This window comes from Natator depressus, chromosome 2 (assembly GCF_965152275.1).
Source record: "Natator depressus isolate rNatDep1 chromosome 2, rNatDep2.hap1, whole genome shotgun sequence".
In the NCBI taxonomy this organism is placed as follows: Eukaryota; Metazoa; Chordata; order Testudines; family Cheloniidae; genus Natator; species Natator depressus.
Window position 1 is genome coordinate 194,493,579 of NC_134235.1, and position 27,854 is coordinate 194,521,432.

The 27,854-nt window shown below is 44.8% G+C and overlaps 1 protein-coding gene and 1 long non-coding RNA gene across 4 annotated transcripts in view; one reads left to right on the forward strand and one right to left on the reverse strand.

Moving 5' to 3' along the window:
- The window catches only part of LOC141981674 (uncharacterized), a 36,581-nt gene extending 22,288 nt beyond the window's left edge, over positions 1-14,293 (reverse strand). For all 3 annotated transcript variants that reach the window (XR_012637876.1, XR_012637878.1, XR_012637877.1), the window contains exon 1: positions 13,979-14,293. This is a non-coding gene — a long non-coding RNA (uncharacterized LOC141981674). The remainder of the gene's footprint in view (positions 1-13,978) is intronic.
- Positions 14,294-14,373: 80 nt separating this feature from the next.
- Positions 14,374-27,854, forward strand: part of THRB (thyroid hormone receptor beta) — a 283,943-nt gene continuing 270,462 nt past the window's right edge. Inside the window, exon 1 of the mRNA XM_074945650.1 lies at positions 14,374-14,465. The gene's annotated coding sequence lies outside the window, so the exon portion shown is untranslated. The remainder of the gene's footprint in view (positions 14,466-27,854) is intronic.

The window sequence follows — 27,854 nt, forward strand, 5'->3', positions numbered from 1 at the left end:
TACAATACTCGGGTGCCAACCACCTAAAATTGAAAATGTTTCATTTCAATACTCTGAATTATACAGAGAATGCAGTATATTGTTAAATTGTTTTTAGATGATCAGCGTACCTATTATCTTTAGCTTTACACTGAAGTTGTAGCTAAGTTTAGTAAAAAGAACAATACTTTAGCACTTTTTATCTGTTGATTTCAAATGACTTTAATGATGTGCAAACATTATTACCACAGTTTTACACCTAGGGAAACTAAGGCACAGATGGACTAAACCAGTTGCCCAAAAGTTACAGCGTGAGTCAATAGTAGAGCTGTTAATAGAACCCAAGTTTCCTGGCTCCCAATCCAATGATGAGACACTGATCATGCTGCCTTGCAGAGCAACCTAGAAGTCTGGTAAACATATCTGCCTCTCACACAAATTATAAAGTGGGCTGGGTTTGCAGACCTAGCAATAAAGAGAGACTTTTTCAAGTGGTTATGGTGTTTGCCACTGGTGAGGTAACATTTTTTAAACAAGTTGTCTGAGACCTAATATCTTGTTATGTAATAACTAAATCCCATTGTTTGGCAAACTTTCCTTCCTATTTTGAGACGACAAAACTATAAACACCCCTTTTATAGAAACACGTGCACCTATAACTCACTTGGTGTGAAAAACTGCTTTGAAAAGAGGATGCAACATATTTCCTTTTAGTAAAGGAATTAAGTCAAAGCTGGCACTGAATAAGAGGGCAACTGACCTGAAAAGAAGCCAAATTGCCTTGTGTAATGAAATCTGAAACTACTCCAGTTTCTCGGCATGAGGCTTCAAATAAGATCTTATGACTACATACAGCGGTATGCATTGCTCCAGCCCCTTTAAAAAACAGTTTTGCCAGTTTTAGAGCCTTACTTTAAGTTTACTGAAGGCAAAAAAAGCAAATGAAAAAACCAGACCAAAACAAAGAAACAGCATTAATAACATGGCAAGTTTTATTTGTTTATAGGAGTAGAAGAACTGGACGTTTTTCTTAAGCAGCTCAGTTTCTGGCATGTCACCAGTTCTGTCTCTTGCTCCAGCGTCTCTGAGGTTGGAAGCTTATGGAGACAACATGAATTGGTCTTGAATTAATAGTATAACACAAACATGTCTTGAGATGCGCAGAAACAGCTCCTGAAGGTCTTTGCTGAGCTTACGGGGCTGTAAAAAATGCAATACTTCTGGCAAATAGACTACAACATAAGTTCAAAAAGGATTCATATTTCCCTTCAGATTATACATTCAGTGTGGGAAGCAACCAACCAAGGCAGTTATCTGTAATAGTTACAAAATGATGATGTTATGACTATTTTTAAAATGTGAAGGAAATTGTAAACAGCAAGATAATTTTATGTATTTGTATAATGCCTTCATCTGAGGATCTCAGAGTGCTTTACAAGTATTAATTGAGCCTTTCAGCTCTCCATCGTGATAGGCAAGTATTAGTACTAACAAAGTGATATACTGACCAGTGATCAGTTTTCAACATTTTTTTAAAAAATGTGAACTCGTAAGTGAGAGAGAACAATTAAGATGACGTAATGGATGAGGAGGTAATCTAGTTTTAAAATGCGCTTGGCTTGCAATTCTGGAGATATAGGCTTGTCCTAAATCTCTAATAATTTTAGAAATAGATTGAGCTTCTAGGCTAAGTCTTGAGTAAGAGCCAGCAGCACATCCTGTGCATCCCCCCTCACTTTTCAGCCCCTCCACTCATTTGCTTACTAAGGGGTATAACAGCAGACTCTGTTCTCTCTACTCCTTCCTGTGCCCAGAGCTGCAATCCAGATAACCCTAATTTCACAAGACAAGGAAGCCCTCATTTCTTCCTACTCCACTGAGTGACCTTTTTAGGCCTAGGGATAGGTTAGTTCTTAGTGTTTTCAGTAGAGTCCCAATTGGATGTTCAGCTGCATCAAAACCTACCACAAACTTTGCCATAGTTAGAGTTATTTGATGAGGAGCCTCCCAGACTAGAATAAGGAGCATTATAGCAAATTGATATGCTACAGACATTAGATACAATTGCTAGATAAATTATACTTTGATCTTCTCTGTGGACCACATCTCCTTTTCTCTCTCTTCTCTCACATATACACAAAAAAAGCCAATGACAATTTGTGGTTTGGACTAAGAAGTGATATAAATATTGTAGAGCGACTAAAATACATGAGCCGACTGCTGTGTTCTGTGAATACTAAACACTAGTTGATTCAGTTTTACTAGACTAATAGAAAATCATTTGTTGTCTAGGTGTTTTACAAAGTAATGTAAAGGATTATTATTATTATAAAGGTATTGGAACAGAACGTATCTCTATTTTCTTAACAGGTCTCTTCAGATCCACAAAAGTGAGTGGCATCTTTCTTTTTGCAGTTTAACTGACTTGACTTTTTCCCCCCTCCTTTGTTTGTTTTTTTTTTTTTATAGTTCTCATTTCCCACACATTTCCTGTGGAATGTCTAAGTTCATTTCCAAAGATACACTCAGTTTATCTGTATAACATACAGCAGTGTGTTGGCTGTTGTGAATGAAATACATAAAATGGCTAAGCTATTAAGCTGGCCAAGTCTACCAGCAACTGTGCCAAGGTTCACTTTGTTAATCGCCTTCAAAGCTCCACAGTTTATCCCTGTTTTGTCCTTTTGCTTTTTACTTTGGAGCCTCCTTTTCAGAAGAACATTAACTCTGATAGTGGCAGGGGGTGAGAAGACTTTGTTTGGAAGGTTCTAGACATTCTTAATGACTTTGTTTAGGAGCCCCCAAGAATATCAGCAGCCTGCATTCTTTTCTCAGGGCAACTGGGCAAATAGTTTCCTCTGTACCTTCATGGTTATAAATAATTGCATCCAGAAGCTGTCCTCTGATTGTAAGACCCATTTGTTTGGGTGAGTAACTCTCAGTGGGCTAGTTTGTCTCTGCTCTTATTTTTGGCCACACAGGGGAATGAGAGAGAATAAATCCCTCCTCTCCCCTTTCTCACCGTCCCAAAACCACACCCTCCCTGCTTGGCCTTACTCATATTGGGCCTCCAGTCACCAGCTGAGGATCTCACCCCAATGTGTTTTCAACATGTCTTTTAAATAGAATATTTTTAACAGGTATCTCCAAACCTAAACTTTTTTGCATAAAAAATATCCTGTGCGAGCATTGTTATTTTAATAGACCACACTCCTACACAGTTACATTTTAAAAGATTTTAAAAACAAAAAGAAAATGCAGAACCTTTGTCTATGAATACCAAAACCAACCTTCATCCGTGACAAATTGTTGCTGCATTGCCATGGAAACATTTACTAAATGTCCATGTAACCTATGAAAATAGTAACTACAAAAGGTAGCATTTGCCAGAACATATATTTGTATTGGTACAAAAATAGAAAGTAATGATTGCTTCATCATTAATCATGATAGCTGCGCTGAAATCAGAACATTAAAACAAGACATGTTTGAAGGGAGGCAGTGTGGTGTAGTAAAATGCTACTTATCCTTTCCCGTACCTGGATCCCCTGGCACCTCACTCTTATCTAGGTAAGACCACCCTTCCATATAATAATATGGGAAGGGCTGGATCATAGTGACCCCTTGGCACTTGTTGTGACCACAGGTTGAAAGCCCAATGTTTAGTGGACAGGGCCCTAGACCAGACACCAGGAGACCCGGGTTCTCTATTCCTATCTCCGACAATGACTTGTAAAATCTTAGCAAGTCACTAAATTCTCTCTGCTCTCTTTTCCCCATCTGTGAAATATTATTTGTATTGCAGTTGTGCCCAGTAAGGATCAGGACTCCATTGCATCATGTGCTGTGCAAATCACACGACCTAGTCCCTGCTCTGAAGAGTTTTCAAGCTAATTCAAAAGACCACAAGTGAGTGTAACAGTTAGATCCAAATCAGCTTATTTTATTTATATATTTAAAACATTTTAATATCTCTGACAGAATCTTAGCTTAACCATTACTGCTTCCTCAGCCAGAGCCTTCCTTAGGATTTATGGGCCCTACGCAGTATTATTACCTGGTGCCCCTTGCCTGACTTGCTCTTAGCAACACAAACATAAGCTTACAATATTGGAAAACTTGCCACGTGCACTTTATTAAGAACAGTTTAAATAAATTAAGCACACTATAATGCTGATGGACTATACTTGCACTAAAGAAATGATATAGAAAAAATGCTGATTTTTTGACAGAATGATGCAATTTTTTTTAAATTTGTCAACATTTTATTGGAAATTATTGTAAAGAGGTATTGAAACAAAGATTTGTTTTTAATTAAAAGCAATCTTTCTGGCTCTCTTGGCAGCAAAATCAGTAATAATGTCATCATATGGCAAACATGAAGTGATGTCTTGTTCGATTGCAAGAATAGCAGACGAGACAGGCGTTCCTGACTCATTGTAGAGCGGAGATAGTTTTTAATGAGCTTCAGTTTTGAGAAACTCCATTCTCCTGATGCTACTGCTACAGGAATTGTCAGCAGAATACGAGTGGCAATGTGCAAATTAGGACATATGTCAACAAGTTTGTTGGTATGAATAAACTGTACAGTGTCCATCACAGACTTTGTATGTGGCAACATTGAGGACAGTGTACTCAATTCTTCATACAGTTCAAGTCCATTTAAATCAAAACTATCACCATGCTTCAGGAGGCTCTCTAGGTTCTTGCACTTTGTCATTAGCTGCTCTTGTTTTCCTATTTCGCTGAATTTAGTTATGTCATACTGTAAGCGTGTGGGACTCACCCCTGCGGCACCTCCTGCTGGTGTCCTGGGAATCAGCTCTACTTCCAGCCTTGGAGCACCCTCCCAGACCCGGTGCCCCTTGTACACCGGGGTGCTGCCCCCTGGCAGTAACCCCTCACTTGCAGGGTCTCCCCACCCAGGGGAACCCCAACCCCCACCTCGCCTCAGTCTTTGGCTACTGCCCAGTCACTATCTAGCTCCCGTTCACTGGGGCTGACTGCAGTATATAAGCCACTCATCACAGGCAAGTGGGGTTTGGACCTGCTGCCTCTGCCTACCCGCAGGCTGCCCCCTGCAACCCCAGTACCTAACTGGCCTTCGACTAGGCTGCAGCCTCGGGGGTTTCCAGGCTGGAGCTCCCCAGCTCCCTTGGCCTTCCCCCAGCCCTGCTCCGCTCTAGGCACTTGGTTAGGCTCCCCAGCAGCCAGGCCCTTCTCTCTCTACAGGCAGAGAAAGTCTGTTTGGACTCCTGGCTTGCAGCCTCTTACAGGGGCCAGCTGGCCCTGATTGGGGCGTGGCCCCAGCTATTGCTGCCTTCCCCAATCAGCCCAGGCTTCTTGTGCCCAGCCACAGCCCTCTCTGGGGCTGTTCTAAGCCCCTCCGGGCAGGATCGGGTGTCTACCCCGCTACACATACGAAAATTCAAACTGTTCATGGTGTGCTTGTAAGGTATTAAACGTTTCATCAATGGCAGATATTGCTTGACCCTTCGCACCATTAAAAAAAATTCAACCTCAGATTTCTTTTCTGGATCTTCTATGGGCTCGTCTGCTCCTTTATATTCTGCTTGCCGTGTTTTCCTCAAAACTCTTGTCACGTTTGGACATGGAAATTTTGGTTCTACATCATGTGCCTCTGCAAACTCTCTTGCTATAACCTATGCTTCTCTGAAGCCAGCTTCTCTGTATTTCACTAAAAAGTCTTGTGTGTTGCTTTGTAAGGTAAGTGTTGAATCAAGCTGCATTGTTGGACTATGTATTATTTTGCTTACACTTGAGATTTTAACAAGAATGTCATAGCAGATTCCAACAGATGTTAGACACTTGAAGCTGGATATTTCAGAGGCCAATGACGGTGCTTCACTTTTAGCTTTTGGCGCTTTGGCTTCTTCTGAAATAGTAACCAGTGCTTCGTAAACTTCCTCAGATTGATATCTCAACGTTTTTACACTTTCTACTCTGCTTTCCCAGAGTGTCTCAGATAGAGGCTTAACGGTAGTACTACTGACATGTGTTTTGAATATGTGCCATTGTTCAGTGGAAGCTGAAAAGAGCATGTAAATGCATTGCAGCAAGACAAAAAAAGAAATAGCTTCTACAGAAGACTTTGCCATATCACACAAAATCAAATTAAGGCCGTGGCATACACACAGAACAAAAAAAGGCTTGTGGATTTTCCGCCGCTTGCACGCCAGAAATGTGTCCTCTCATATTGGCACCATTATCAATGTTCATTACGGACAATCCCAGTCGTTCAAGGAGAGCTTGAAGAAGTCCAAAACCTGTTCTGTCCTCTACTTCTAAAAATGTGATAAATTATTCCTTAACTAGAATCTGTGCTGAATCACTAATGTCGACAAATCTCACTACTAATGACATCTGTTCTTGATTATTTATGTCTGAAGTGCAATCTAGAATTACGGCAAAATATTTTGCTAAAGAAACCAATGAAACAATTTTGTCCCTCACTTTACCACTCATTAGCATGATCAGTTCATTTTGAATTCTTGGTCCCAAATATTGGTCATGTATTTCATTTTCAGATACTCTTTGGAGATGTTCATTCATCACTGTGTCAAATTTTCCCAGCAGTTGTACAAGGCCCCCAAAATTGCCATTTTGGGGTTGGTATAATTTCTCAACACCTCCTCTAAAAGCAAGATTGTTTGTTGATAGATATTCAACAATAGATAACAGACGTTCAAGAACACAACGCCAATGCTGCTTCTCTGACTCCAGCAATCTTTGTTTTTGGGCATCAAGACTTGTCTGATTTTTTAACCTTACACTCAGCTCACACCATTTGTGCATACTTTCAATGTGGTGTTGTATCTTTTCATGTTGTGGTAATGTGTGACTAAGAATTTGCCAATCGTTAATACCCATGGTCGCTATGTTAAAATTGTAACTGTTGAAAATCTTTTTGCAGATGATATTCTTATTATAATGCCAGGTTTGGCTAGCCATTACAATGACTGTCCAATGGTGAAGAAAGACTTTTTAGAAGTAGGGTTGGGTTTTTTTCCTTCTACTCTAGAGCTGTGCATGAACTCTCCATGAAATCCCACAAAGTCTCCAAAACTTTAACATCAGCATCCTTTTTCACAGACTTTTTTTCTTTCTTCACCAATATCTACTTCTCTGCTCCTTGGAAACCCAGCTTATTAAACTGGATAATGCCACTGATCTATTTACAGCGGGGGCTCTCAAGCTTTCCAGACCCCTTTCAGGAACCTAATTTGTCTTGTATACCCCCAAGTTACCTGAGGGGGGGATATTGAGGGACTGGGGAGGGGAAGGCGGGGGCTCCTGAGGGGGGATATTGAGGGAATATGGCCCCTGCCTAAGGAGACTGCAGCGTGCGCTGGGTGTGCAGGAGCCAACCTGCTCTTATCTGCTGTCCCAGTGGTGCCCCAAATTTTCGGGTGCCCTATGCAGCCGCATATGCTGTGTATGCCTAAGGACGGCCCTGCCCTCAGCCCAGCCATCATTAGTTGGCTGATTTCTTGTAGGCCTCACAGCAGCTGTGAGCTCTGAGGAGGGATTTGAAGGAGGAGGGGGCTGGCGCACCACTATAATCTATAACTAACATTTCCCTTTACTGTTTGGTTTAAAGCATTATTTCTGTACTTGGACACTTTAGGGTACTTAAAGGAGACAAAGAACAGAAAAAGGCTGTTTTCTTTCCCTCTATCTTTCCGGTTCCAGGGGATTCTATTCATTAAAGGATCCTTGAATGAAAGAATGAAAAATAACCTCCTATTTGCTAAGCTAATTCCCTTCCTGCCAGCAATATAATAGTACCGTGAAGCTTACAATTTGTTTGTGCTGCTGAAATTTTCTTCAGGCTTACTAGCCATAATAGCATGTTATAAGGAAGATATTTATTTATTTAGATTTCTAAGACATTTAAGGGCCAGATCCAAAGCCCACTGATGTCGGTGGGAGTCTTTCCATTGACTTCTGTGAGCTTTGGATCAGACCCGGATACTAGAAGCACATTCCCCAAGCTCTGGGTGCTTCTACCATTAGTTAAACCAAAATTATTTTACTCCACAGCCATATGCTCATACAATCATAATCTGTTCCAAGTCCATAATGTATTTATATACCATGTTAACAGCAAACCCTATCCAGGACCTAGCCGCTCTCCCCCTCCCCCACCCTCATCTCCATCTCCTTGAGCAGATTTCCTCCCACCTGTGCACTTTCCTCTCTTCCTCCCCCCCACCCCCCGACCCCTTTACTGCAGATTCCCCACTGCAGGGGAGGGAGTGGGAAGCCAGGAGGCTCAGCCTTTTGAGAGAGAGATGTAGGAATCAGAGAATCAGGGGACTGGTCATTCTCCACAACACCATCCCCTCTCTCCCCATAGGATCCACATACAGAAATCTGGGAGAGAGTTAATACAGCTAGAAGAGGAAGAATGGTCACTGGAGAACCCCACCACTAGCAGAATGTAGGAGCCATGCAACAAGGGAAAGGAGGGGCCAGCAGAACAGTGAAGGCAGGAGCTATCCAGGCAGCCCATTCCTGCCTCCGTAGATCTGGGGAAACTTCAGGGCTGGGAGGCTTTGCCCTGCCCAAACTCCATTGCCCCTCAAATCCCTCCCCCTTAAGGGAAAAATGCCAGGAAATTCCATAGACTAAACCTCACAATGTTTTCCAGACCCTTTATCTCTCTTTTGCAGAATAAATCCCACAGGAGAGAATGAGCTGACTCAGAATAAGGATTTCTCAACTTGGTCCTATGAGCAATACACTTTCTTTTCTCTGCCTCAATTATTTTTACATAAATGACAGCCAATAGAAAGTAGGATGGATGTTTCCGTCATGAGAAAGTGTGAAACTCCACTACCAGTTTATGGTATATAGCAGTGGTCCCCAACATTTCTGTGGGAATAGCACATTCCTATTCCCAACAGACTGTGGCGGGCGCCAAACACTCTGCCACCGAAATGCTGCCGAGAAGTGGAAGCAGAAAGAAGCCTCGCCGCTGAAATGCCGCCGAGAAACGGCAATGCTTCTTGGTGGCATTTCGGTGGGCGGTTCTCAGGCGGCTGCACTCGGCAGCGGCATTTCGGCAGTGCGGTGTCCTGCGGGCGCACACAACTGCCCCAGTGGGTGCCATTGCACCCGCGGGCACCGCGTTGGGGACCCCTGGTATATAGAGTATATCAAAGAATACCCTATAGTAGGTATATAGGCTACCCTATGTAACTGAGCAAGAATTATCCCCTTTCCAGTTTGTGACCAAGGACAGCTCTCACTTGGGCCCTGGAAACTTGACTTCTTCCATGACTCTCCTAGTTTACAGGTTAGTCTGCTGTACCCATGCCAAGAGGTCTGCTTTTCAAACTGAAAAACAAGTTTGATTTCAGAAAACAATTACAAATATTTTCATTCAGACGTTTAAAATGAAATACTGAAAATGAAAGGCATGCAGGCTATAAACTCCTTGGGGCACCTTTGTGTTTTAACAACATGTAGAACGACAGGTCATAGGGTAATACAAATACAAAATAACAGTAATGTGTTTTCAATCATTTTCTAGTACTACACTTAGTAAATTGCTATTTGTAATGTTCTGTGGAAAAGACAAGGACGCTGTATAAAGTGACATAAGTATCAGAGGCTTTAGGCCCACACACAGACACTCTTTTTCCATAAAGCTAGGCCTCGTCTACACTGGGAATTTGTCCCAGTTTCAGTCAGCGGTACCCAGCCACTGCTGCAAACCTTTGGTGTAGCTAAGGTAAACTGCATCAGCACAAATTGCCGATTACTTTGTTTATACTAGAGGTTTACATTAGTGGCAGGCCACTGCGGTTGGAATTGGGGAAATCCTCAATGTAGAAATGGCCTAATAATCTAGATTAAGAAAACTTCTAGGTATGGTTCTTATGATATATCATGCCAATAACACATTCTCTTCTTTCTCTATGATCATCTTCCTTGCCCATCCCTCCAACCACATCACCCCAACTGAGTCTCTCAATTGGTTTCCCTTACTTCACTCCATAAGGGTGAAGGTTGTTGCCCTCACCTACAGGAGCCTTCAGAACTAAGCCTCTCCATCTTTGCCAGCTATTGATTCTTTCTTAGTCACTCTCCACTTCTTCTGCTCTACCAACAATACCAACTTTGTCCATCTGTTTGTTGGCTGCTCACACAAACATTTCCTTTGTAGTCTTCCACATTGTTCCTTCTGCATGGAACATCTCTTTGAACTGATGATCCATAAGGTCAAATCTGTCTCCATGATGCCTGTCGCAGTAGGGGGCAACTGCACCTGTATTCCCCCCTGTGGTCCCAGCAAGGAGACCCATACTGGGCTCCAGGCTCCTCAGTCATCACTTCTGTTGGGTGGAGAGCCATGTCTTTCCCTCCTCTTTGCTGTATTTCCCTGCAGCACACCTCCCTGCCTACACTGTGACCTTCCCAGAAAAGTCCAGCTTCCTAAGTCAACCTGTTTTACTTTTCTCCTCAGAGATGGTACACAGTGTAAGTGTAAGTGGAACCCGCCTCCAGGTACCTCCCCTGAAGCTCCCATTGGCCGCGGTTCCCCGTTCCCGGCCAATGGGAGCTGTGGGGGGAGGGGCAGAGGGCTCCGTGCGTTGCCCTTGCTTCCAGGCACTGCCCCCCGCAGCTCCCATTGGCCGGGAACGGGGAACCGCAGCCAATGGGAGCTTCAGGGGAGGTACCTGGAGGCGCGGCAAGGGCAGCAGGTGGAGCCCTGTGCCCCCCTCCCCCAGGGGCTGCGCAGGGACGTGGTTCCGGCCGCTTTCCAGAGCGTGGGGCCAGGGCGGGCAGGCACGCAGGCAGCCTGCCCTGGCCCTGGTGCACGCCGCTGCCACCCTGGAGCTGCTTTAGGTAAGTGGCGCCAGGGTGGAACCCGAACCCCTCCTGCACCCCGGCCCCCAACTCCCTTTCCTAAGCCCTCTGCCTGCATCTCGCACCCCTCCTGCACCTCAACTCCCTGCCCTGAGCCCCCTGCTGCACCCTGCACCCCAACTCCCAGCCCGTCACACCCTACACCCCTCCTGCACCCCAATCCCTTGCTCTGAGCCCCCTCATACGCCCCACACACCTCCTCTGCCCCAATCCCTTGGCCTAAGCCTGTTCCTGCACACTGCACCCCCTCCCACACTCCGCACTCCCTCCCACACCCCAACCCCCTTCCCTGCATACAGTTTCCCCGCCCAAATGTAGCCCTCAAAAAGTTTGCCCACCCCTGGTTTAAAATATGGAATTTTAGCAGGGTTTTTTAAATAAGTAGAAGTTGTATAGTTTTGTTTTATGGTATAATGCAGACAGAGCGCATAAAAAGTTTTCAGGTAGCTCTTTAATTCAAAGGAAAAAAAGAACCTGACACCTTTTTTTAAAAACAGAACACAAAAGATTACATGGTCTTTGCAAATAATTGGTCACATTTAGGGCCGAACACCATGACAGTTCTACCTCTTCAGCGATTTTCTCGATGTAAGCAGAAAAAAGTAAAAGGTTTATGATCTGAGTTTTGCTAAACTCTAAACCCACTATGGTCTATTTTGGAAAAAGGAAGTCCTGTAAGACAATTGTTTGAAGATAAAGGGATACATATTTTTTCAATTAGATTTTTAAAACATGATTACTGTGATTCCTGAGAAGATTCCAGTTGACTTTCAGCTCCCGAGTGAGTTTGCAGGGGTGGAAGTTAGTAGATCCAACTTTTTTTACTTGTAAATTGAGCACATATGATACAGAAATCATCACAATAAATACAAAATCCCATGAAGCCACTTGTATAATCATTTTCAGAATAGAATTGCACTATGAGGGTGCCGAGTTCTAAAGGTTTAAATGAAAACTGTAATGTTGTTTTAATTCTTTTCTGCTTCAAAAAAAACAAACAAACAGTGTTTGGGTCTCAGCTGGCGTCTTATTACAATGTCTAATCAAATTAATTGTATCCGTCAGTAAGAGTAATGTTGATGTTTATCTTATTTATGGTTTTCTAATGCATGCATCACCATGGTATCTAGGTACTACTTTGTCCTTATTTTTGTTCCTATGTGTTAAAAGTGCCATCAGTGATGACGCTGACAATGAAAGTAAGGTGTTATCATCTTCCTGTCAATTAAACCCTGACATTTGTGAAGTGGGTGAGTGTGTGGTTATATACTGGCTACTGTGTTTATCAACACCTGCATCCAGCCAATGCTGAAATGCCACTGAGTTCTCTTTAACTGTTGTGAGAAAAATATCCATTCTTTGCAGTTTGGAAGAAAAATGTAATTCAGTGTCCTTTAAAAAAAAAAAAAAGACTCCACCGAGAAGGAACATAAGCCTAGAGGACTATTATTATGCAGTCATAGCTTCCCCCATTCAAATATATTTGCAGTCAGAGCTCAAAGTGAATAGAAATAGGCCAGAGCACTATTCTGGCATTTCTCTAATAGCCCCAGTGCTTTCTGAATAATTTAAGATTTCATTTAAAAACAATTAATTTTCTAGCAGGTTCTTCCGGAGTCTGCAAACAGCCTGAAATATTAGAACAGCTTCTATTAACCACAACATCTGAAGGCTAATGATTTCAATTTGACTGCCACCATTCTTAATTGCTCCTCTGATCATTTTAGCAGAAACATCCATCTGATGTGTTGGATATTGAGGAATTTAGAAAGGGAAAAGCCTTACAACAGGCCTTTTTATCCATTCCATGGGCTCACTGAAGGACTCTTCCCTACAGTACATTTTTAATGCTTTATCTGGTTTAAAGTGCTCAGAGTGATGGGACTTCCATCACTTCCCTGTGGAGGTTACACCCCAGTCTAATGATTATCTCCATTAGCATGTTTTCCTCCATTTTTCCAGTTTAAATGCGCCTTCTACAAATTTACTCCCATTACTCCTGACAATAGTCCAGGGCTCTAAATGAGCCAGCAGGAAATGTGGTGGTGGTGGTTAACAGTCACCAGAGAAGTGAGGCAAAGAGGCACAGGAGCGGCCACCAGAGAAGGAAGTAAAGTGGGAGCTGGCAGGGTTAGGGGGAAATGGGCATAGGGGGAAATGGGCAGAAGAGGCAACAGCTACCAAAGGGAAGGGAACACAAGGCCAGAAGCCAAAAGGAAAGTGAAAGGGAATAAGCAATCACCAAAGTAGGAGGAAAGTGGGAAGCAGCCACTAGGGGAAGCAGGGATGGGGTGGGGAATGGGACAGTCACCAAAGGAAAGTGGAGGGGAACAGAGGTGCAGCCTCTGAGGGAAGGGACAAAAGACACAGCAGCCATCAGGCAAAGGATATGGTGAGTCAGCATGAATAGAATTCCACAGACTTTTCTGCACTTTGACCCTGGGTGCTAGTTACTTTTCCAAGTTACAACCTTCCTCTCTCTCTGTGGCAAGCAGTTGAGCTATATGCAGATCACAAATCACTGCTCTCATTAGCCATCTTCTAAATAAAATAATTAATTCCTGGCTGTTATATAGCACTTTTCAGCAGTAGATTTCAAAGTGCTTTACTAAGGAAGTCGGTATCATTACCCCTATTTCACAGATGAAGAAAATGCTCACTGACTATAAACTGGTAACTACACATAATTGTGCTATAATAACTGGAACACAGAAGTTAATCAACATAGCATCTTAGCCATAGGCCATTGCGCACAATTATAATACCAGGATGAACAAGGACCCTGGATTCATGCTCTATCTTGAGAGAGAGCAAATATGATCTAGAGTAGATGCCCGACGACTTCTGTAATGTTGGGGACACGTGGCATAAAGGGAGGGACCCTCAAAAAGGGCTGCCTCCCAAGCCTGGCTAGTCCGCAGCAGAAATGAGGTTCAGAGGCCACGCCACATACTTACTGCATGCATCCGACAAAGTGAGCTGTAGCTCACGGGAAAGCTTATGCTCAAATAAATGGGTTAGTCTCTAAGCTGCCACAAGTCCTCCTTTTCTTTTTGCAAATACAGACTAACACAGCTGTTACGCTGAAACCTATACTTACTGTTGCAGCCCGCGAACAGAGAGAGCGAATATGGTAACGGAGCGAACAGGAGCAAGGAGGCGGTCTTGGAATCTGCCAAAAAAGGGACAGGCCACCCGGGCTCCCCACCCCCGCCCCGTTCTCAACATGCCCTCTGCCCGGCTGGGGGAGCAGGCGACGACAGCGCGGTCACTGTGCCCGTCCACCTTTGTCCCGCAGCGCCGAGTGGGGGCACGGGGCGCGTGCTAGGCATCTGCAGGGGCTGGGCAATGCCCGGGCGTCTCCTCCCCGGGGGAATGGAAAGAGAAACAGAGCCCGGCCTCGCTCCCGCTCTCTAGCTGCGCCTCGCCTCCCTCAGCCCGTGCTTAGCGTTACTTCCCCCCGCCGCGCTCCCCCCCCCGCGCCGCCCTAGTTCCAGGGTTATTTCAGGACACCGCCCGCCTCTCTCGCTCCGAAGCGCTGCAGGAGCCTGCCCGGCGTCTCCCGCGCTCAGACTGGCGTTTGTCAGGTGAGAGCTCCCCCTCCGCGCTTCCTTAGGGGCTGCCCTTTCCCTGCAAGGAAATCGCCCCGCAGAGACCAGGGGGAGGCTGCGGCGGGCGGCGTGCAAAGAAGTCTTTACAAGCCAGCAATGAGCTTGCGGGGGGAGGCGAGGCGGAGGGAGCTGCCAGTCGCCACAAGTGGTTTCGATTCAGAAGCCCCTTGGAAAGGTGGGGGGCCCGGGATGCTGCCGAGCGCTGTACCCGGGGGTGGGCAGGGCCCTTCCAGGGCTGCCTTGTTTTCTGCTCTGGGATCTCAAGTGCAGGGGGGGAAGGGTTGACTTTGCCTTTGCCCAGCTGCTGCGCTAGACTCCTGCAGCTGGGGGCTTTAAGTGCAGCCTCCCCCTGCCTCTCCCAGGTTACAAAGGCTGGAGGCAGAGAATGTGCTGGGAGCTTGGGCCCCCGAGATCTGGGAGTGCTGGGTAGCACAGGCCTTGAAGAGGGGGGCAGCAGGTTCAGCAGACTGCTAGTCCTGTTTATTTCACTACCGTTTACACTAGCTGTAGCTGGTGCTGGCCTGGGGGACTCCTCAGAACTTTGCAGCAGCAAAGGTGCAAACAAACAGCAAAGGTGCACCCGCCCCAGCTGAATGTGAACTGTTGTGCTGAGACCAGCCCACGATCTTGGCACCCAGCTTCCCATTCAGGGGCTGCTTCAGTTTGTCCTTGCATGAAACGTTAGGCCCTACAGTACTCAGTTTGTAGAGCAGTGTCGAATATGGAGTGGAGGATGGCTTCGGATACCTGCATGGTGATTTGGTGGGGAGGGGGGAGAAATGGCGGACGGCAGGGCTGCTCTGCAGTGCCCTGTGCAGGACTACGTGTGGCACTACAGGTGCTCCCTGACTTAGTTTGCAGGCTTTTGCTGTCTGCTTGGGGAAGGATGCCCTAAGCTTGGCATCAGTCTCTAAACAATCAATAGCAATTCAGGCTGTCTGTACCTTTACACAAAGAGAGACGGGGAAAATACCCTTCATATGCAAATACTTAGTTGCAGCCCCTAGGGCAAGGCTCTTGCCTGTGCTTGAGTTACTCCTCCTCTCTCCCAGACTCACTCAGGTGCGCTATTGAGATAACGCAGGCAAGCCTTCTTAATTGGCCTGATGGTTCTTGATTGGTCACTGAGTATTTCCTCCTGGCTCCTCTAGGCCTCTGGAGGACTGTCTTGTTGGTTGCCCACTCTAAGTGGATTTTCCTTGGACAGGGAGTGTCAGGGTACTGATGCCACCAGCATGGAGCAGAGAAGGCCTGACCGATCCTGTTACACACCAGTCTCCATAGAACAGGCCCAGGGGCCTGTTCTTTCCACTCCGCAATAAGGCCACGATTCAGGGAAAATAAGTTTGTATTCTGGTGCTGTGAACCCGGTTGGTGTCGTGCACAAAAAGCATGAGGCTGTAATGCCAAATACCGCTGAGTAATGTGAAAGTTATTGCCCTTCATCACCTGCAACCATTTAAGGGGTGCACAGTCTGTTACAAGGTCAAATGGAGCCCTTAAAAGGCAATAGTGTAATGCCCCACAGCCCATTTGATGGCTAGACATTTTCTCAGTGGTGGACTACCTGGTCTCTTGATGTTGCAGCTTCCAGTTTAGGTATAGTATTGGATATTCCACCCCCTGGAAGTTTTGTGACAGTGCTGCTCCCAGTCCAACTGTGGAAGCATCAGTTTGTAATATAAACATGAATGAGAAGTCCAGACACCATAGGTCAGGCTGTTGATCGAGGCTATCTATGAAATACCTAAGATAGCAGGAAACCTGCATCCCAAACTTACATTCTTTTGGATTAGTGGTGAGTTCCACCTCCTGCAGTGATTGTAATGCAGAGGCCACCTGTACCAGATGTGACTGCCAGGTCATACTAAAATTAAATACATCATCCAAATAGGCTGCTACAAACTGGCTGTGATGGTGTAGGACTCAGTCCATAAGCCTCTAGAATGTGATAGGGGCCCAGGCAGTCCAAAAGGCATGGTCGTAAACTGAAAAAGCCCAAGATGTGTGGCAAATGCCATCTTTTGTTTGGAATCTGGGGTATTTGCCAGTACCCTTCGTTAAATCAAGTGTGGTGATACATTTAGGCTTCCCAGGGTGTTTGAGGAGTTCATCGATGTGTGGCACTGAGTAGGCATCAAACTGTGATGCTAAGTTAAGCCTCAGGAAGTCCATGCAAAATCAAGTGATCCCATAGGGTTTGGGAGCCAAAGCCACCAGGCTACACCAAGGCTACATATAGGACTCCTCAATGATGCCAGGGTCAATATGGCCTGTACCTCCTGCTCAGGAATGCAATAAGTTACATGATCAGGCCTTACCTCTGGGCAGGTTTAGAGTCAGTGTTTCAGTAGATGTGTTCACCTTGGCTGAGAATGGGTGGAGAATACCGTGTCGTAGTGGGTCAATATGTTTCTGGCTTGCCAGCGTAAGCTTAGGAGTAAGACTTTCTGCTATTTGCACATCTTCAGCGCCTGCTGGCTCTTGTATCTGGGGGTCCAGATGCTCAGGGAGACCCCTGGGATCTGTGAACAAGCTTTCCTGTGCCTGCCACGGTTTTAACCTATTTACATGGAATATCTGGTGTTTCTTCTTTTTGTCTGGACAGTGAATTTCATAATCAACTTTTCCAACTTGCCTGACAGCCTCATAGGATCCTTGCCATTTGGCCAGGAGTTTGCTGTCTGGGGTGGGGAGGCATAGCAGCACATGGTGTCCTGGCTGGAAAAAACCCTCCCAAATTCCTTTATTATAGTGTTGGGCCTGGGTTTTTTGGGCCCACAGGAGCGTCTCCTTCACAAATTGTCCTACTCGTTTGAGCTGCTTGCACATCTGTAGGAGGATATGCTGTTGTAAGGCCAACAGATCCCAGTCGTTGACGGGCAGGATTGAACTGGGGACCTCTGGAGCTTAGTGCATGAGCCTCTACTGCATGAGCTAAAAAGCTTAGTGTGTGAGCCTTTACTGCACGAGCTAAAAGGCAACTGGCTGTAGAGCAGTCTCTCACTCCCCCTGCCCTCCACTAGAGGGGACAGAACACCATACCCAGGAGGTGTGTGGGTCACACGTAACATGTTTTGAGAGTATGATTGCTGCTCTTCCCAGGGCTCTTTAAGGAGGTCCAGGAGTCCTTGAGACTGTCAGCCACAGAACAATTCAAAGGGCAAGAAGCCTGTTGAGGCCTGAGGTGGTAGTTGTATGGCAAAGAGAAGATAAGGAAGTAGCTGATTCCAAGCATTGGGGTCCATCATCATAAAATTTCTTCAGGATTTGCTTAATGGTCTAGTTAAACCTTTCCACCAAACCATCAGTCTGGGGATGGTATGCTGAAGTTTGGAGGGATCTAACCTTAAGATGCTGTCATATGTCCTGCATTAGGTGGGAGGTGAAGCTACGCCTTTGACCTGTGAGGACTTTGGTAGGCAAGCCTACTTGTGCAAAAGGCAGGACTAACTCCCTGGCTAAGGTCTTGGCTGTTACTGAGCAGAGGTGAACTGCCTCCAGGGTAGCAAGTTGCATAATCTACTACTACCAAGACATACTGGTGCTCCCTTGCATTTTTTTCAAATGGCCCTGCTACATCCATCCCCACTGCTCAAAGCAGGGTACTTATGAGTAGTAAGGGGATGAAGGAAGCCAGGAGGTGTCCCTCACATACTACTTGTTGGTAGTTGGAACAGATTGCACAAAAGTTTGCCACCTCCTTGTGGCCAAAAGTTTATCTAGCACCCTTTCTAGGGTTTTATTTCTGCCCAAGTGACCAGCAAAGGGGGCTCAGCATGTTAGTCACAATACTTCTTTTCAAATTCTTTGGGGCACCAGAAGCTGGAGGCATATCTCACCTGTCTGGGAGTTCTTCTCCACGCAGTAAAGTGAATTGTTGTTGTTGTTCAAAGTGGGGGAAATTGGGAGACCTGAGCCTTCCGCACGATGATTCTGTTAACCAATGCAAGCCAAGTGTACGCCTCTCTAAAGCTGTCATCTCCTTGTTACTCCTGAACCAGATCAAAGATCCTAGCTACTACTCTTGAGTCAGTGTTAGGAAGAGCATTGCCCTCAGGTGGTTCTGTTGGGCTGCCAGACAGCTCATCAGATGCAAAGGCAGTTTGCAACCAGTCCTTCCTGTCTAGTTGTCACTGTTTCAGAGTCTTCTTGGCTTACAATGAGCCATCACAAAGGTCAGATACAGGAATCGGAAAGATGTCAGACAATCAGACTCAAGTGGCAACTGGGTTCTCTGGGTGATGCAGTAGTAATGAGGACAAATGTTGCCAAACCCTTCTGATTATTACTTCCCACAGCAAGTTGGGGGTTATACCAACTTGAAATCTTACAGCCTGTTTCCCTGTATTCAAATGTATTTGTGCTGGGTGGTAGGCCTGAGTGTCCCTGTGGATACACATCACATGCACCTGGTCATCCTCTCGCTACTCTTCTGGATCCAATAGGATCTCTTGGATCAGGGTTTGGGGTCACCCAGAGTCTGTTAGCCCTGTCATTGTTCAGCTCCCCAAGTACTACTGGAGCTACAACTGTCAAGTGCAAAGCCACAGGCTCACAAAATCACACTCCATGAGGGGCACAAGTGTCTGGCATGCCCTGGCTTCCCACAGCGGGAACATAAGAATGGCTATGCTTGGTCAGACCAATGGTCCATCTAAACTAGTATCCTGTCTGATGGTCCAAATACGGGAGGCTTCTTGGCCAGGTCCTTGGCCTGCTCCCACGTGGGACTCCATGCAGTTCCTCTTTGGTAGTTCTTGTGGTGGTGTTGTGGGGTGTCCTCTGGGTTTCACTGGCAGTCATTTTGAGACTTCCCTGGGAGCCCCCTGGCCCTTTTCTGGTACCCCGGATTAACTCCTGCTTCACCAACCTGGGCCATCCACCCTGGCTGGACCAATCTGCTGTCATAAAGTCTTCAATGTATTGGGATTGTATTTACATACCCAGGTTGACAGGTTTGAATGATGGTCGGCAAAATATCTGGGTACAGTTTGAGTACCATCGACCCCACAATCTCCGCTGGAGAGCAGGAAGCTGGCCAGAGCCAGATGATGACTCACTTTTAGCCCTGGAGCCACAGCCAGGGTCATGGCTCTGGTGAGCAATTGTCCAGAATCAGTGCTAGTACATCACAGCTGATACCCCTAGTTGGCTGAGGATGGCGGCTTCCAGGGTATCCTAGTCCTTCACAGCTTCATAATCTAAGGCCCGGTAGGCTTCTGGGTTTTTCCTAGTTAGAAAAGGGCCTAGTTGTGCAGCTCAGGTGGTCTTCTCCCATTGGGCAGCATGGGCTACCTGCTCAAACTAACAAGATATGCCTCTGGGGTCATCAGCAGGCCCAGTTTGGAAAAGGTGATAGCTGGTGCCAACAGAGTCACTTCAGAGTGGCGGGTGGCCAGTGATGTGCTCCAGTATTGCTTCCTGAAACTGCTGCTGCGAGAGCTTGAAGAACATATTTTGATGCTGTTGGTTGGGTTACTGAGTGTCCTGCTGCTCTTCCAGGAAAAGCTCCTGGGCCTCTGGCTGGGCCTGCTGCTGCTGAGCTAGGAGTCATATGGTCTCCTCCATGGTTCGTCTTTACAGGAAAAGTGGGAGTTGACCCCACCTCTTGTACCAAGTTGTGGGAGACACGGCTGCTCTATAGTGCTCTTTTGAGGGCCGTGCATGATGCTCCCTGCTTTAATCTGAAAGGTTTGGCTGTCTGCGTAGGGCAGGATAACTTGTGGGGTAAGCTTGGTGTCAGTCTTCAAACAATCAAGTAACAAAACAGGAACTCAGGATTCAGCTGGCTGAACCTTTAAACAAAGAGGAACCCCTCTCCCCTCAAATGCAGCACTCTTAAGGCAAGGCCTTGGCCTGGGCCTGAGTTCTAGGTTAGCCTGGAGGAGTTCTTCCTCTGTCTCAGTCTCACCTAGGTGTGCTCCTGAGCAAAAGCAGTCAAGCCTTCTTAACTGGCCTGCTGGTTCTCCTCCTGCCTCTTCTAGGCCTCTGGAGGACTATCTTGTTAGCTGCCCCATCTTAGGAGATTTTTCTTGGGTAGGGAGTATTGAGGTGCTGATGCCTCCAGCAAGAAGCAGAGAAGGCCTGACAGACCCCATCACAGGAACCAGTGAAAACTCCTCTTTCACCTCTTTTAAAATCAAACCCTGCTTTTCACTGACTTTTGTCATTTGCTAAGTGTATCATGAGACACTGCTTACTTCAAGCAGCTTCCTGATGATTGTGTGGCTTCCCTCCACCCCAGAAATTTCTTAAATCACCAGTCAGGTGGTTTTGTTAATGCTAGAGTAAGGATCTTCTGTGTTTAGTTTCTCCAAGTCTCTTAGTTTAGCAAATATTTTTTATTTTTGTGACCGTGTCTTTGTAAACAAAATAATGCTCAAATGTGAGCTACTTTTTTTTTAAACAAGAGTATCCCTTTCTGTATATTCTGTGATACTGTATATAATTTAGTAGAATAGCAGTGCTTCTTTCCAAAGGACCATACTTTTGTTGTTTGTTTGTTTGTTTGTTTGTTGTGTGAGTGGCAGCTTAAGTTTAACTAAAAGTTGCAGCTGAACAAGACTATCATTTTAAAGATTTTGAAAAAGTGTTAAGTTCATGTCACAAACCAACATGTAAATGTAGAGTTGTGTAATTGAAGGTAATACTGTGTGATCATTAATGTACTGTGCAATCTCTATAATGACATAGTATGTCACTGGCACTTCTGGGTTTGAAGGATAATCAATGCCATTAAAAATATGTACAAGTGGCCTCCTGGTGAGTGTGGTGGCCAAGACAGTACATTTTGGCAACAATATATGTTTGAGTCATGTGTTTCTCTAGTAATTACTTCTGAAGAATTGACATAAGACTTAATAAGGAAAAAAATTGAAAACTCAAGACACAGGGAAATGACGTAACTTGTTCAAGGTCCCACAGAAATCCATGGCAGAGCTGAGAAGAAAAATCAGATTCCCTGACTGTCATATGTCTTTACCACAAAAGAAATCTCCCTTCAGTAATGACAGATCCTACTCCTATTGAAGTCAGTAGCAAAATGCAGTAAAGGCACTCCTTATGCACTAGAGACGCTTATGAATACCTGAGTTTTCTATATAACAGAAAGAGGAAACAAATCTGAAAAAGAATTTAATATACCAGTCATCTGGCTTTGAACACTAGAAAAACAGTGTTCAGACTAGAGGAGGGAGGCTTTCAGGTTCTAAATAGTCCTCATGTGTTCTGGAGAGAATATTGGTGCCACAGGAGAAAATCTAGCTAAATGGTGGAAAGTTGATTGTCAGATTGTACATACTACAGCAAGGGTGGCCAACCTGTGGCTCCGGAGCCACATGCGGCTCTTCAGAAGTTAATATGCAACTCCTTGTATAGGCACCGACTCCGGGGCTGGAGCTACAGGCGCCAACTTTCCAATGTGCCAGGGGGTGCTCACTGCTCAACCCCTGGCTCTGCCACAGGCCTTGTCCCCGCTCTGCCCCCTACCATGAGCCTGCTATGCCCTCGCTCCTCTCCCTCCCTCTCGGAGCCTCCTGCATGCCACGAAACAGCTGATCAGGAGGTGCAGGGAGGGAGGGGGAGATGCTGATCAGTGGGGCTTCCGGTGGACGGGAGGCACTGGGAGCGGGAGCTGATGGGGGGGCTGCTTACATATTAATGTGGCTCTTTGGCAATATACACTGGTACGTTCTCAGGCTCAGGTTGGCCACCCCTGTACTACAGCAACTATGAGGTGTTGCAGAATAGAAGGTGGGATGTATTCTTTATAAAGAGAGGCAATGTGGATGTCATTTGTAGGAATGTATGAGGTCAGAGACTTATATATTAAAGAAAAATTGTTTTCAAAGAAACAATGGAGGGAAGAATATAGCAAGGGACTAAGGCTAGGTCTGCACTACAGACCTATATCAGCATAACTACGTTTCTCAGGCGTGTAAAAAAAGAAAAATCCATGACTAGGGCCAGATTTACACCTTACACGCCCCTAGGCGCAGCATCTTCAGCGACCTTCATGTTTTCTGAAAAAATGAAACTTTTAACCCACTTTTAACTTTTAGATGCTCCTAGAATGCCAGGGCCCCTAGGCACGTACCTACTGTGCCTAATTGGAAATACTGCCCTGTCCGTGACCCTCCCTGAGCAATGTAGTTATACCAGCCTAACCCTCTGTGTAGACAGTGCTGTGTCGATGGGAGAGCTTTTCCTGTTGGCAGACCTACTGCCTCTCAGAGGGGTGGATTAACTAAGCCAATGGGAGAAACTCTCCAGTTGGCGTAGTAGCATCTTTACTAAAGCGCTACAGCACGCAGTTGCACCGCTGTAGCGCTGTATGCGAAGACAAGCCCTGAGAGGCTGAATGAAAATTACAGAGGAAAACAGGACATCTTCAGGTTCTACATCTGTGTGGTTGATAAGCCTCTTACATAAGAGATTTTGAAACTTTTAAAAGGGAGAACCAAGCTTTACCAAAGGGATATTTGATTTAGTTGGGGATTGGTCCTGCTTTGAGCAGGGGGTTGGACTAGATGACCTCCTGAGGTCCCTTCCAACCCTGATATTCTATGATTCTGTGATATAAGACTCATTGCTCCTATAGCTAAGAACTTAAAGCAGAAAAGTGTGTTGAGCAGGAAAAGTTCAAGATTTCTGTCATTGTATCAATGAATTTAAAGTGAAAAATCTGCTACTTCCACTATTCAGTGATATGGGACAATTGGCATGAAGCTTTGAACAAGATAGATAAATGAAAAGCCATTGTTAGATGTGAAAGAACACATCAGAAATGGCATGGGGGAATATTAGGGAAATGGTAGAAAGAACAATTGTCTTAGTTTATGAAGGAAACCTCTTGCAAGCAGAAGCTGGCCTAGTGAAAGGGAACAATGAGAACATGATTATACAGCAGTACAGTTCATGGTAAAAGATTAACTGAAAGGCTCTTTGAGGAAGAACTTTGGGAAAGAAATGAAATCCAAGGAAATTTCTTTGAGCACGGTGGAGAACTCTTACTAGGCATCCCAAAAAGAGAAGAATTTCAAAAGGAAATCTCTGATCTCATTGTCCATCATTAGGCAAGTTGAAAAAGGATTCACAAGACAGAAGTATTCAGAAAGCAGCTGGAAGCTGAGAATATGGAGCTGTAATGTGTCCTTCAAGAGACCAAGATATGCCTTGGGCATAAAAAAAGGTAAAATGATCTTGACTCAATGGGAGATCAACCAGATCAAGGCAGAAACCATGAGGAAGCTTGTAGAATACATATAGTAAATAATAATAATAGAAAAGGAATAGGAGATGGGTCTAGCCAAGAAGAAACACAAGCCTTTAATGGAGTCCTTGCAAGCCTTGCTGGAGACATACAGGAGCTGGGCTGAGGTACTGAAGTTGCAAGAGATGAGGTGGAACCACCATGATATGGAGATGGAACTCAGCCATGCTAAATGGATGGCAGCTAATTTTCAAAAACAAAACTCAAAAAAAATCTCATACGGTGACTGTCGCCAGGCTATCCAAGTTCAACTGGATGATGTTTTCTGGCCCAGTGAAGATGTGGAGGAGAAAATCACCACAGATGAATGGTGAAACAGCTTAATGTAGGCAATACTGAAGGTGCTGAGGGCTGTTGTCAAGCAGTCCAAAAAGGCTGCGAGCTGGGGGGAAATAGCTGATCCAGACTTATTTGAGGGACGATCTTCTCTGATCTAAGGACAAAATGTTAAAGAGCAAAAATTGAAACTCCAGCAAGAGACACTGGAGAGAGACACAATTTGGAGGAAACAAAGAATGGGTAGGGAATTACAAGGAAAATATTGCCAAGCAGGGTAAAGCAGCTGTGGTAAAGGCTGAGATCCAGTGATTGCAGGAATGTACAAATCTTACCAAATGCTAACCTAAGGGCAGAATGACAGAATGGGGAGACAGAATATGTATTAATTGCGGCAAAACTAATTAATGCTAAAATAATACACTGGGCTAGTGTGTGTGACCTTGTTTCCCTCTAGTTGCTGATTGTTGTGACTATATAAAGCTTATTACTGTTTCACAGATAGAGGAGTGCTTCTTTAGAGCAAGGGTGAGGGTCTTCTGCTTTTGGCACTACACAGCAATAAGATACCTGCAGTTGACCCATTTCAACTGATTTGGGCTCACACGGCTCTGGCTACAGAGCTATAAAATTGCAATGTGGATGTGCAAGTTCAGACTTGGGTTCTCCAACAACCCAGTCGCATCTAATAACATGGTGCTTATAGGGCCAGGTGGCTTAGTGGTTGGTGCACCTGACTTTCAGCTCTTTGTTTCCCTGGTCAAGGTGCATCAGTCTTTCAGGCAGTGGGGTAGGGGGACCCAGGCCCTCCACTTCACCAAGTCCCAGCCCAGGGCTCTTAGTTAGTTGACCCCTGAATGGGTGGCACTTCAAGCAGGGAGTCTAAATCCATTGCCCTGGGCTACTTCCTAACAGAGTCTCTCCAATTTGGGGAATGGCCCCTGTAGTCCAATTTACTGGAATGGCTTGCCTCCTGTGGTGCCCTCTCATGGATCTTGGATGGCACCCTGCTGTGGTCCCAGGCTCTTTTGGGTGGGGCAGCCATAAGTTTGCTGGAGCCAAGCCCCACAATATCTTTGGGCTCCAGTCACCCAGTTACCTCAGTTGCCAGAAGCTCCTAGGTCTGCCTCCCTTGCCTGGGAGACAGAATGTGCTCCCTGGTGTCTGCCTTGGCTGGCAAGATGGTGGCCCTTCCAATCAGGTAGGGAAGTAGTTAGCTCCTACCTCTTCACCCATGAGCCCTGAACTGGGGTAGGCTCTCTCCTTTTCTGCTCCCTCCAGGCCTGGCATTGGCTGCAGGTATAACGAGGCGGGACCGACTGGGTCCAAAGATTCTCCTTAACCCCTGCTGTGCTGGTGGGCAGCTTCTCTGCTTCATCACATACCTATTGCACTATCTAGGGGTATATTGCATAAACTTCTGAGTAAGTTCTAAGTCTTTATTGAAGAGCTAAACGTAGGTAATATTGTTTGAGCCAAGATTAGTTGCATCATATTGTCAGCAATGTTGTTAGTCTACATTTGGATGTTAATAGGTGAGGTATGGCGCCTGTGAAATTTAAGGTCTAGACTTGTAAATTCTTGGTATTAGTGGAATAAATTTAGGATGTTGAAGAAACTGTTAATGGAGAGTCAATGCTTTCTTTTTAGATAAATAAGAAACTGTTTGTTTAGTTCCATTTCTCATAATAAAGTGGCAAAAATCTGTGATAAAATGACATTATTCAAGGAGTGGTTAACTATCGTGCATAGAACTGAGATTTCAGCCACAATACTTTTTATGACCTTACATATTTTGCTTTTCTTTGCTATAGAGTTGCATTTGCTTCAAAGTACAATGAGGTTTCTTGGCTTAGAACTCATGTTATAATTGGTTTCTAGAGCTTTCTTGGTTTGACCTAATTGGACATTTTGAAAGGTGGTCAAGGCATGCAGTAGGGTTTTGCCAATTTTCCATCAGTGATTAATAAAGCTCATTTGGAGGATCTATTAGAGTTCTGAAAAGAAGATATTGAAGCAGAAATGTTATAAAAGAATTGCTAAATGCATGTTTAATGTTGAATGATGAAGCATGGTACTATAATTAACAGTAAATAAACCATTTGTTCTTGAGAAACTTTTTCCTTCCAAAGTGCAGATGATCATTGTATTGTTACTGTGACTTTTATAGTCAGGGTTGAACGAGTACTTTCATTCTACTTTGCAATGACGTTTTTTTTTTTAAATTCATTATTTTTTAAATTTGAGCAATAAAAAGTGATTTTATCAGTTGAGAATTTTTCAAAGGTTTTTCTTTTTGTATTACTCAAAAGTGGCTTTGTTTAAGTTTGGACTTTCTATAAATTTAGTCTCTATTAAGAACAAGTGAGTGCCTTTGACATGTCTGAAGTTGAGTGAGAAGAAATGAAAGTATATGTTTTTGAAAAATGCCGTTAATAAAAATAAGGTTGTGTACCCCATCACAATTTCCATAGCCCGTAAATCCTCACAAAACTACTAACCTGGATTTTATTTCGCATTTTTCATCTTTATGGAAACAAATCCAAAACTAAGTGGGGGTGTGTGTGTGTGTGTGTGTGTGTTGATCTGCCTACTTGTATATGTTTCTGATTTGTCCATCACCATAGTATCTAAGTACACATCTGACAGTTTTTTTGCCCTGAGGAAGGGCTGGCTGAATGTAGTCAGTGAGTCCACAGTCACAAGGCTCTGGCACATTGAAGTTCACTCAACTATGTGAATTGCCCAGGGAAAGGGCTGCTTCTCTATCTCAGTCATCTTTTTTTTTTTTTAATCATGTTTTGCTGGTGCAGCTGTGTCCTGAAGAAGTAAAATATTCAACTGTTGCAATGACTCCAGTGTGTAATTTCTCAGTACAGAGGAAAGGAGGGCACAGTTGTGGGTTTGAATACAGTGGGTGGGTTCTTTACGTGTTAGTGTTGACCTGTCATTGCAGTTGCCTCTTGTATTTTCTTAATTTTTGTTCGAATGAGTTTTAGATGACCAAATAACTAAAATAGTGGAGCCTCAGATGATTTATGTTAGGTGAAAATCAAAATTACTCCTGTATGCAAACTGCACTATGCAAAAAACGAGTAAATAGATATGTTTACATTTATTTGATGGCTGTCTGCTGCCCCTGTTCAGACAGTTGTTGTTAGCAGTAAATGATTACAGGGGAATCTTGAGTAGGAATAGAGAGGTTATTTTACCTCTCTATTTGGCATTGGGTCTGCTACTGGAATACTGCGTCCTAGTCTGGTGACCACAATTCAAGAAGGATGGAGAGGGTTTAGAGAAGAGCCAGGATAATGATTAGAGGATTAGAAAACATGCCTTATAGTGACAGACTCAAGGAGCCAATCTATTTAACAAAGAGAAAATTAAGGGGTGACTTGATTACAGTCTCTATGTATCTATGTGGGAAACAAATATTTAATAATGGGCTCTTCAATCTGCAGAGAAAAGTATAACTAAGGTTAAGATTTTGTCATGGTTATTTTTAGTAAAAGTCATGGACAGGTTATAGGCAATAAACAAAAATTCATTGAAGCCCATGACCTGACCCTGACTTTTACTAAAAATAACTTCGACAAAATGGGGCTGAGCCCTAGCTTTGCTGCGGGCAGGGGGTCCATCACCTGTCACTGCTGCAGCTGACTGCTCTGGGGTCCCCGTGGTGGCTGGGAGCTCTGGGGTCCCCCAACTGCCCATGGTGGCTTGGAATTGTAGGGACCCCTATCTCCCTTGGTGGCTCGTAGATCTGGGGCCAGCGGCTTAGAGCTCCACGGTCCCCTGCCTCTCATGGCGATGGA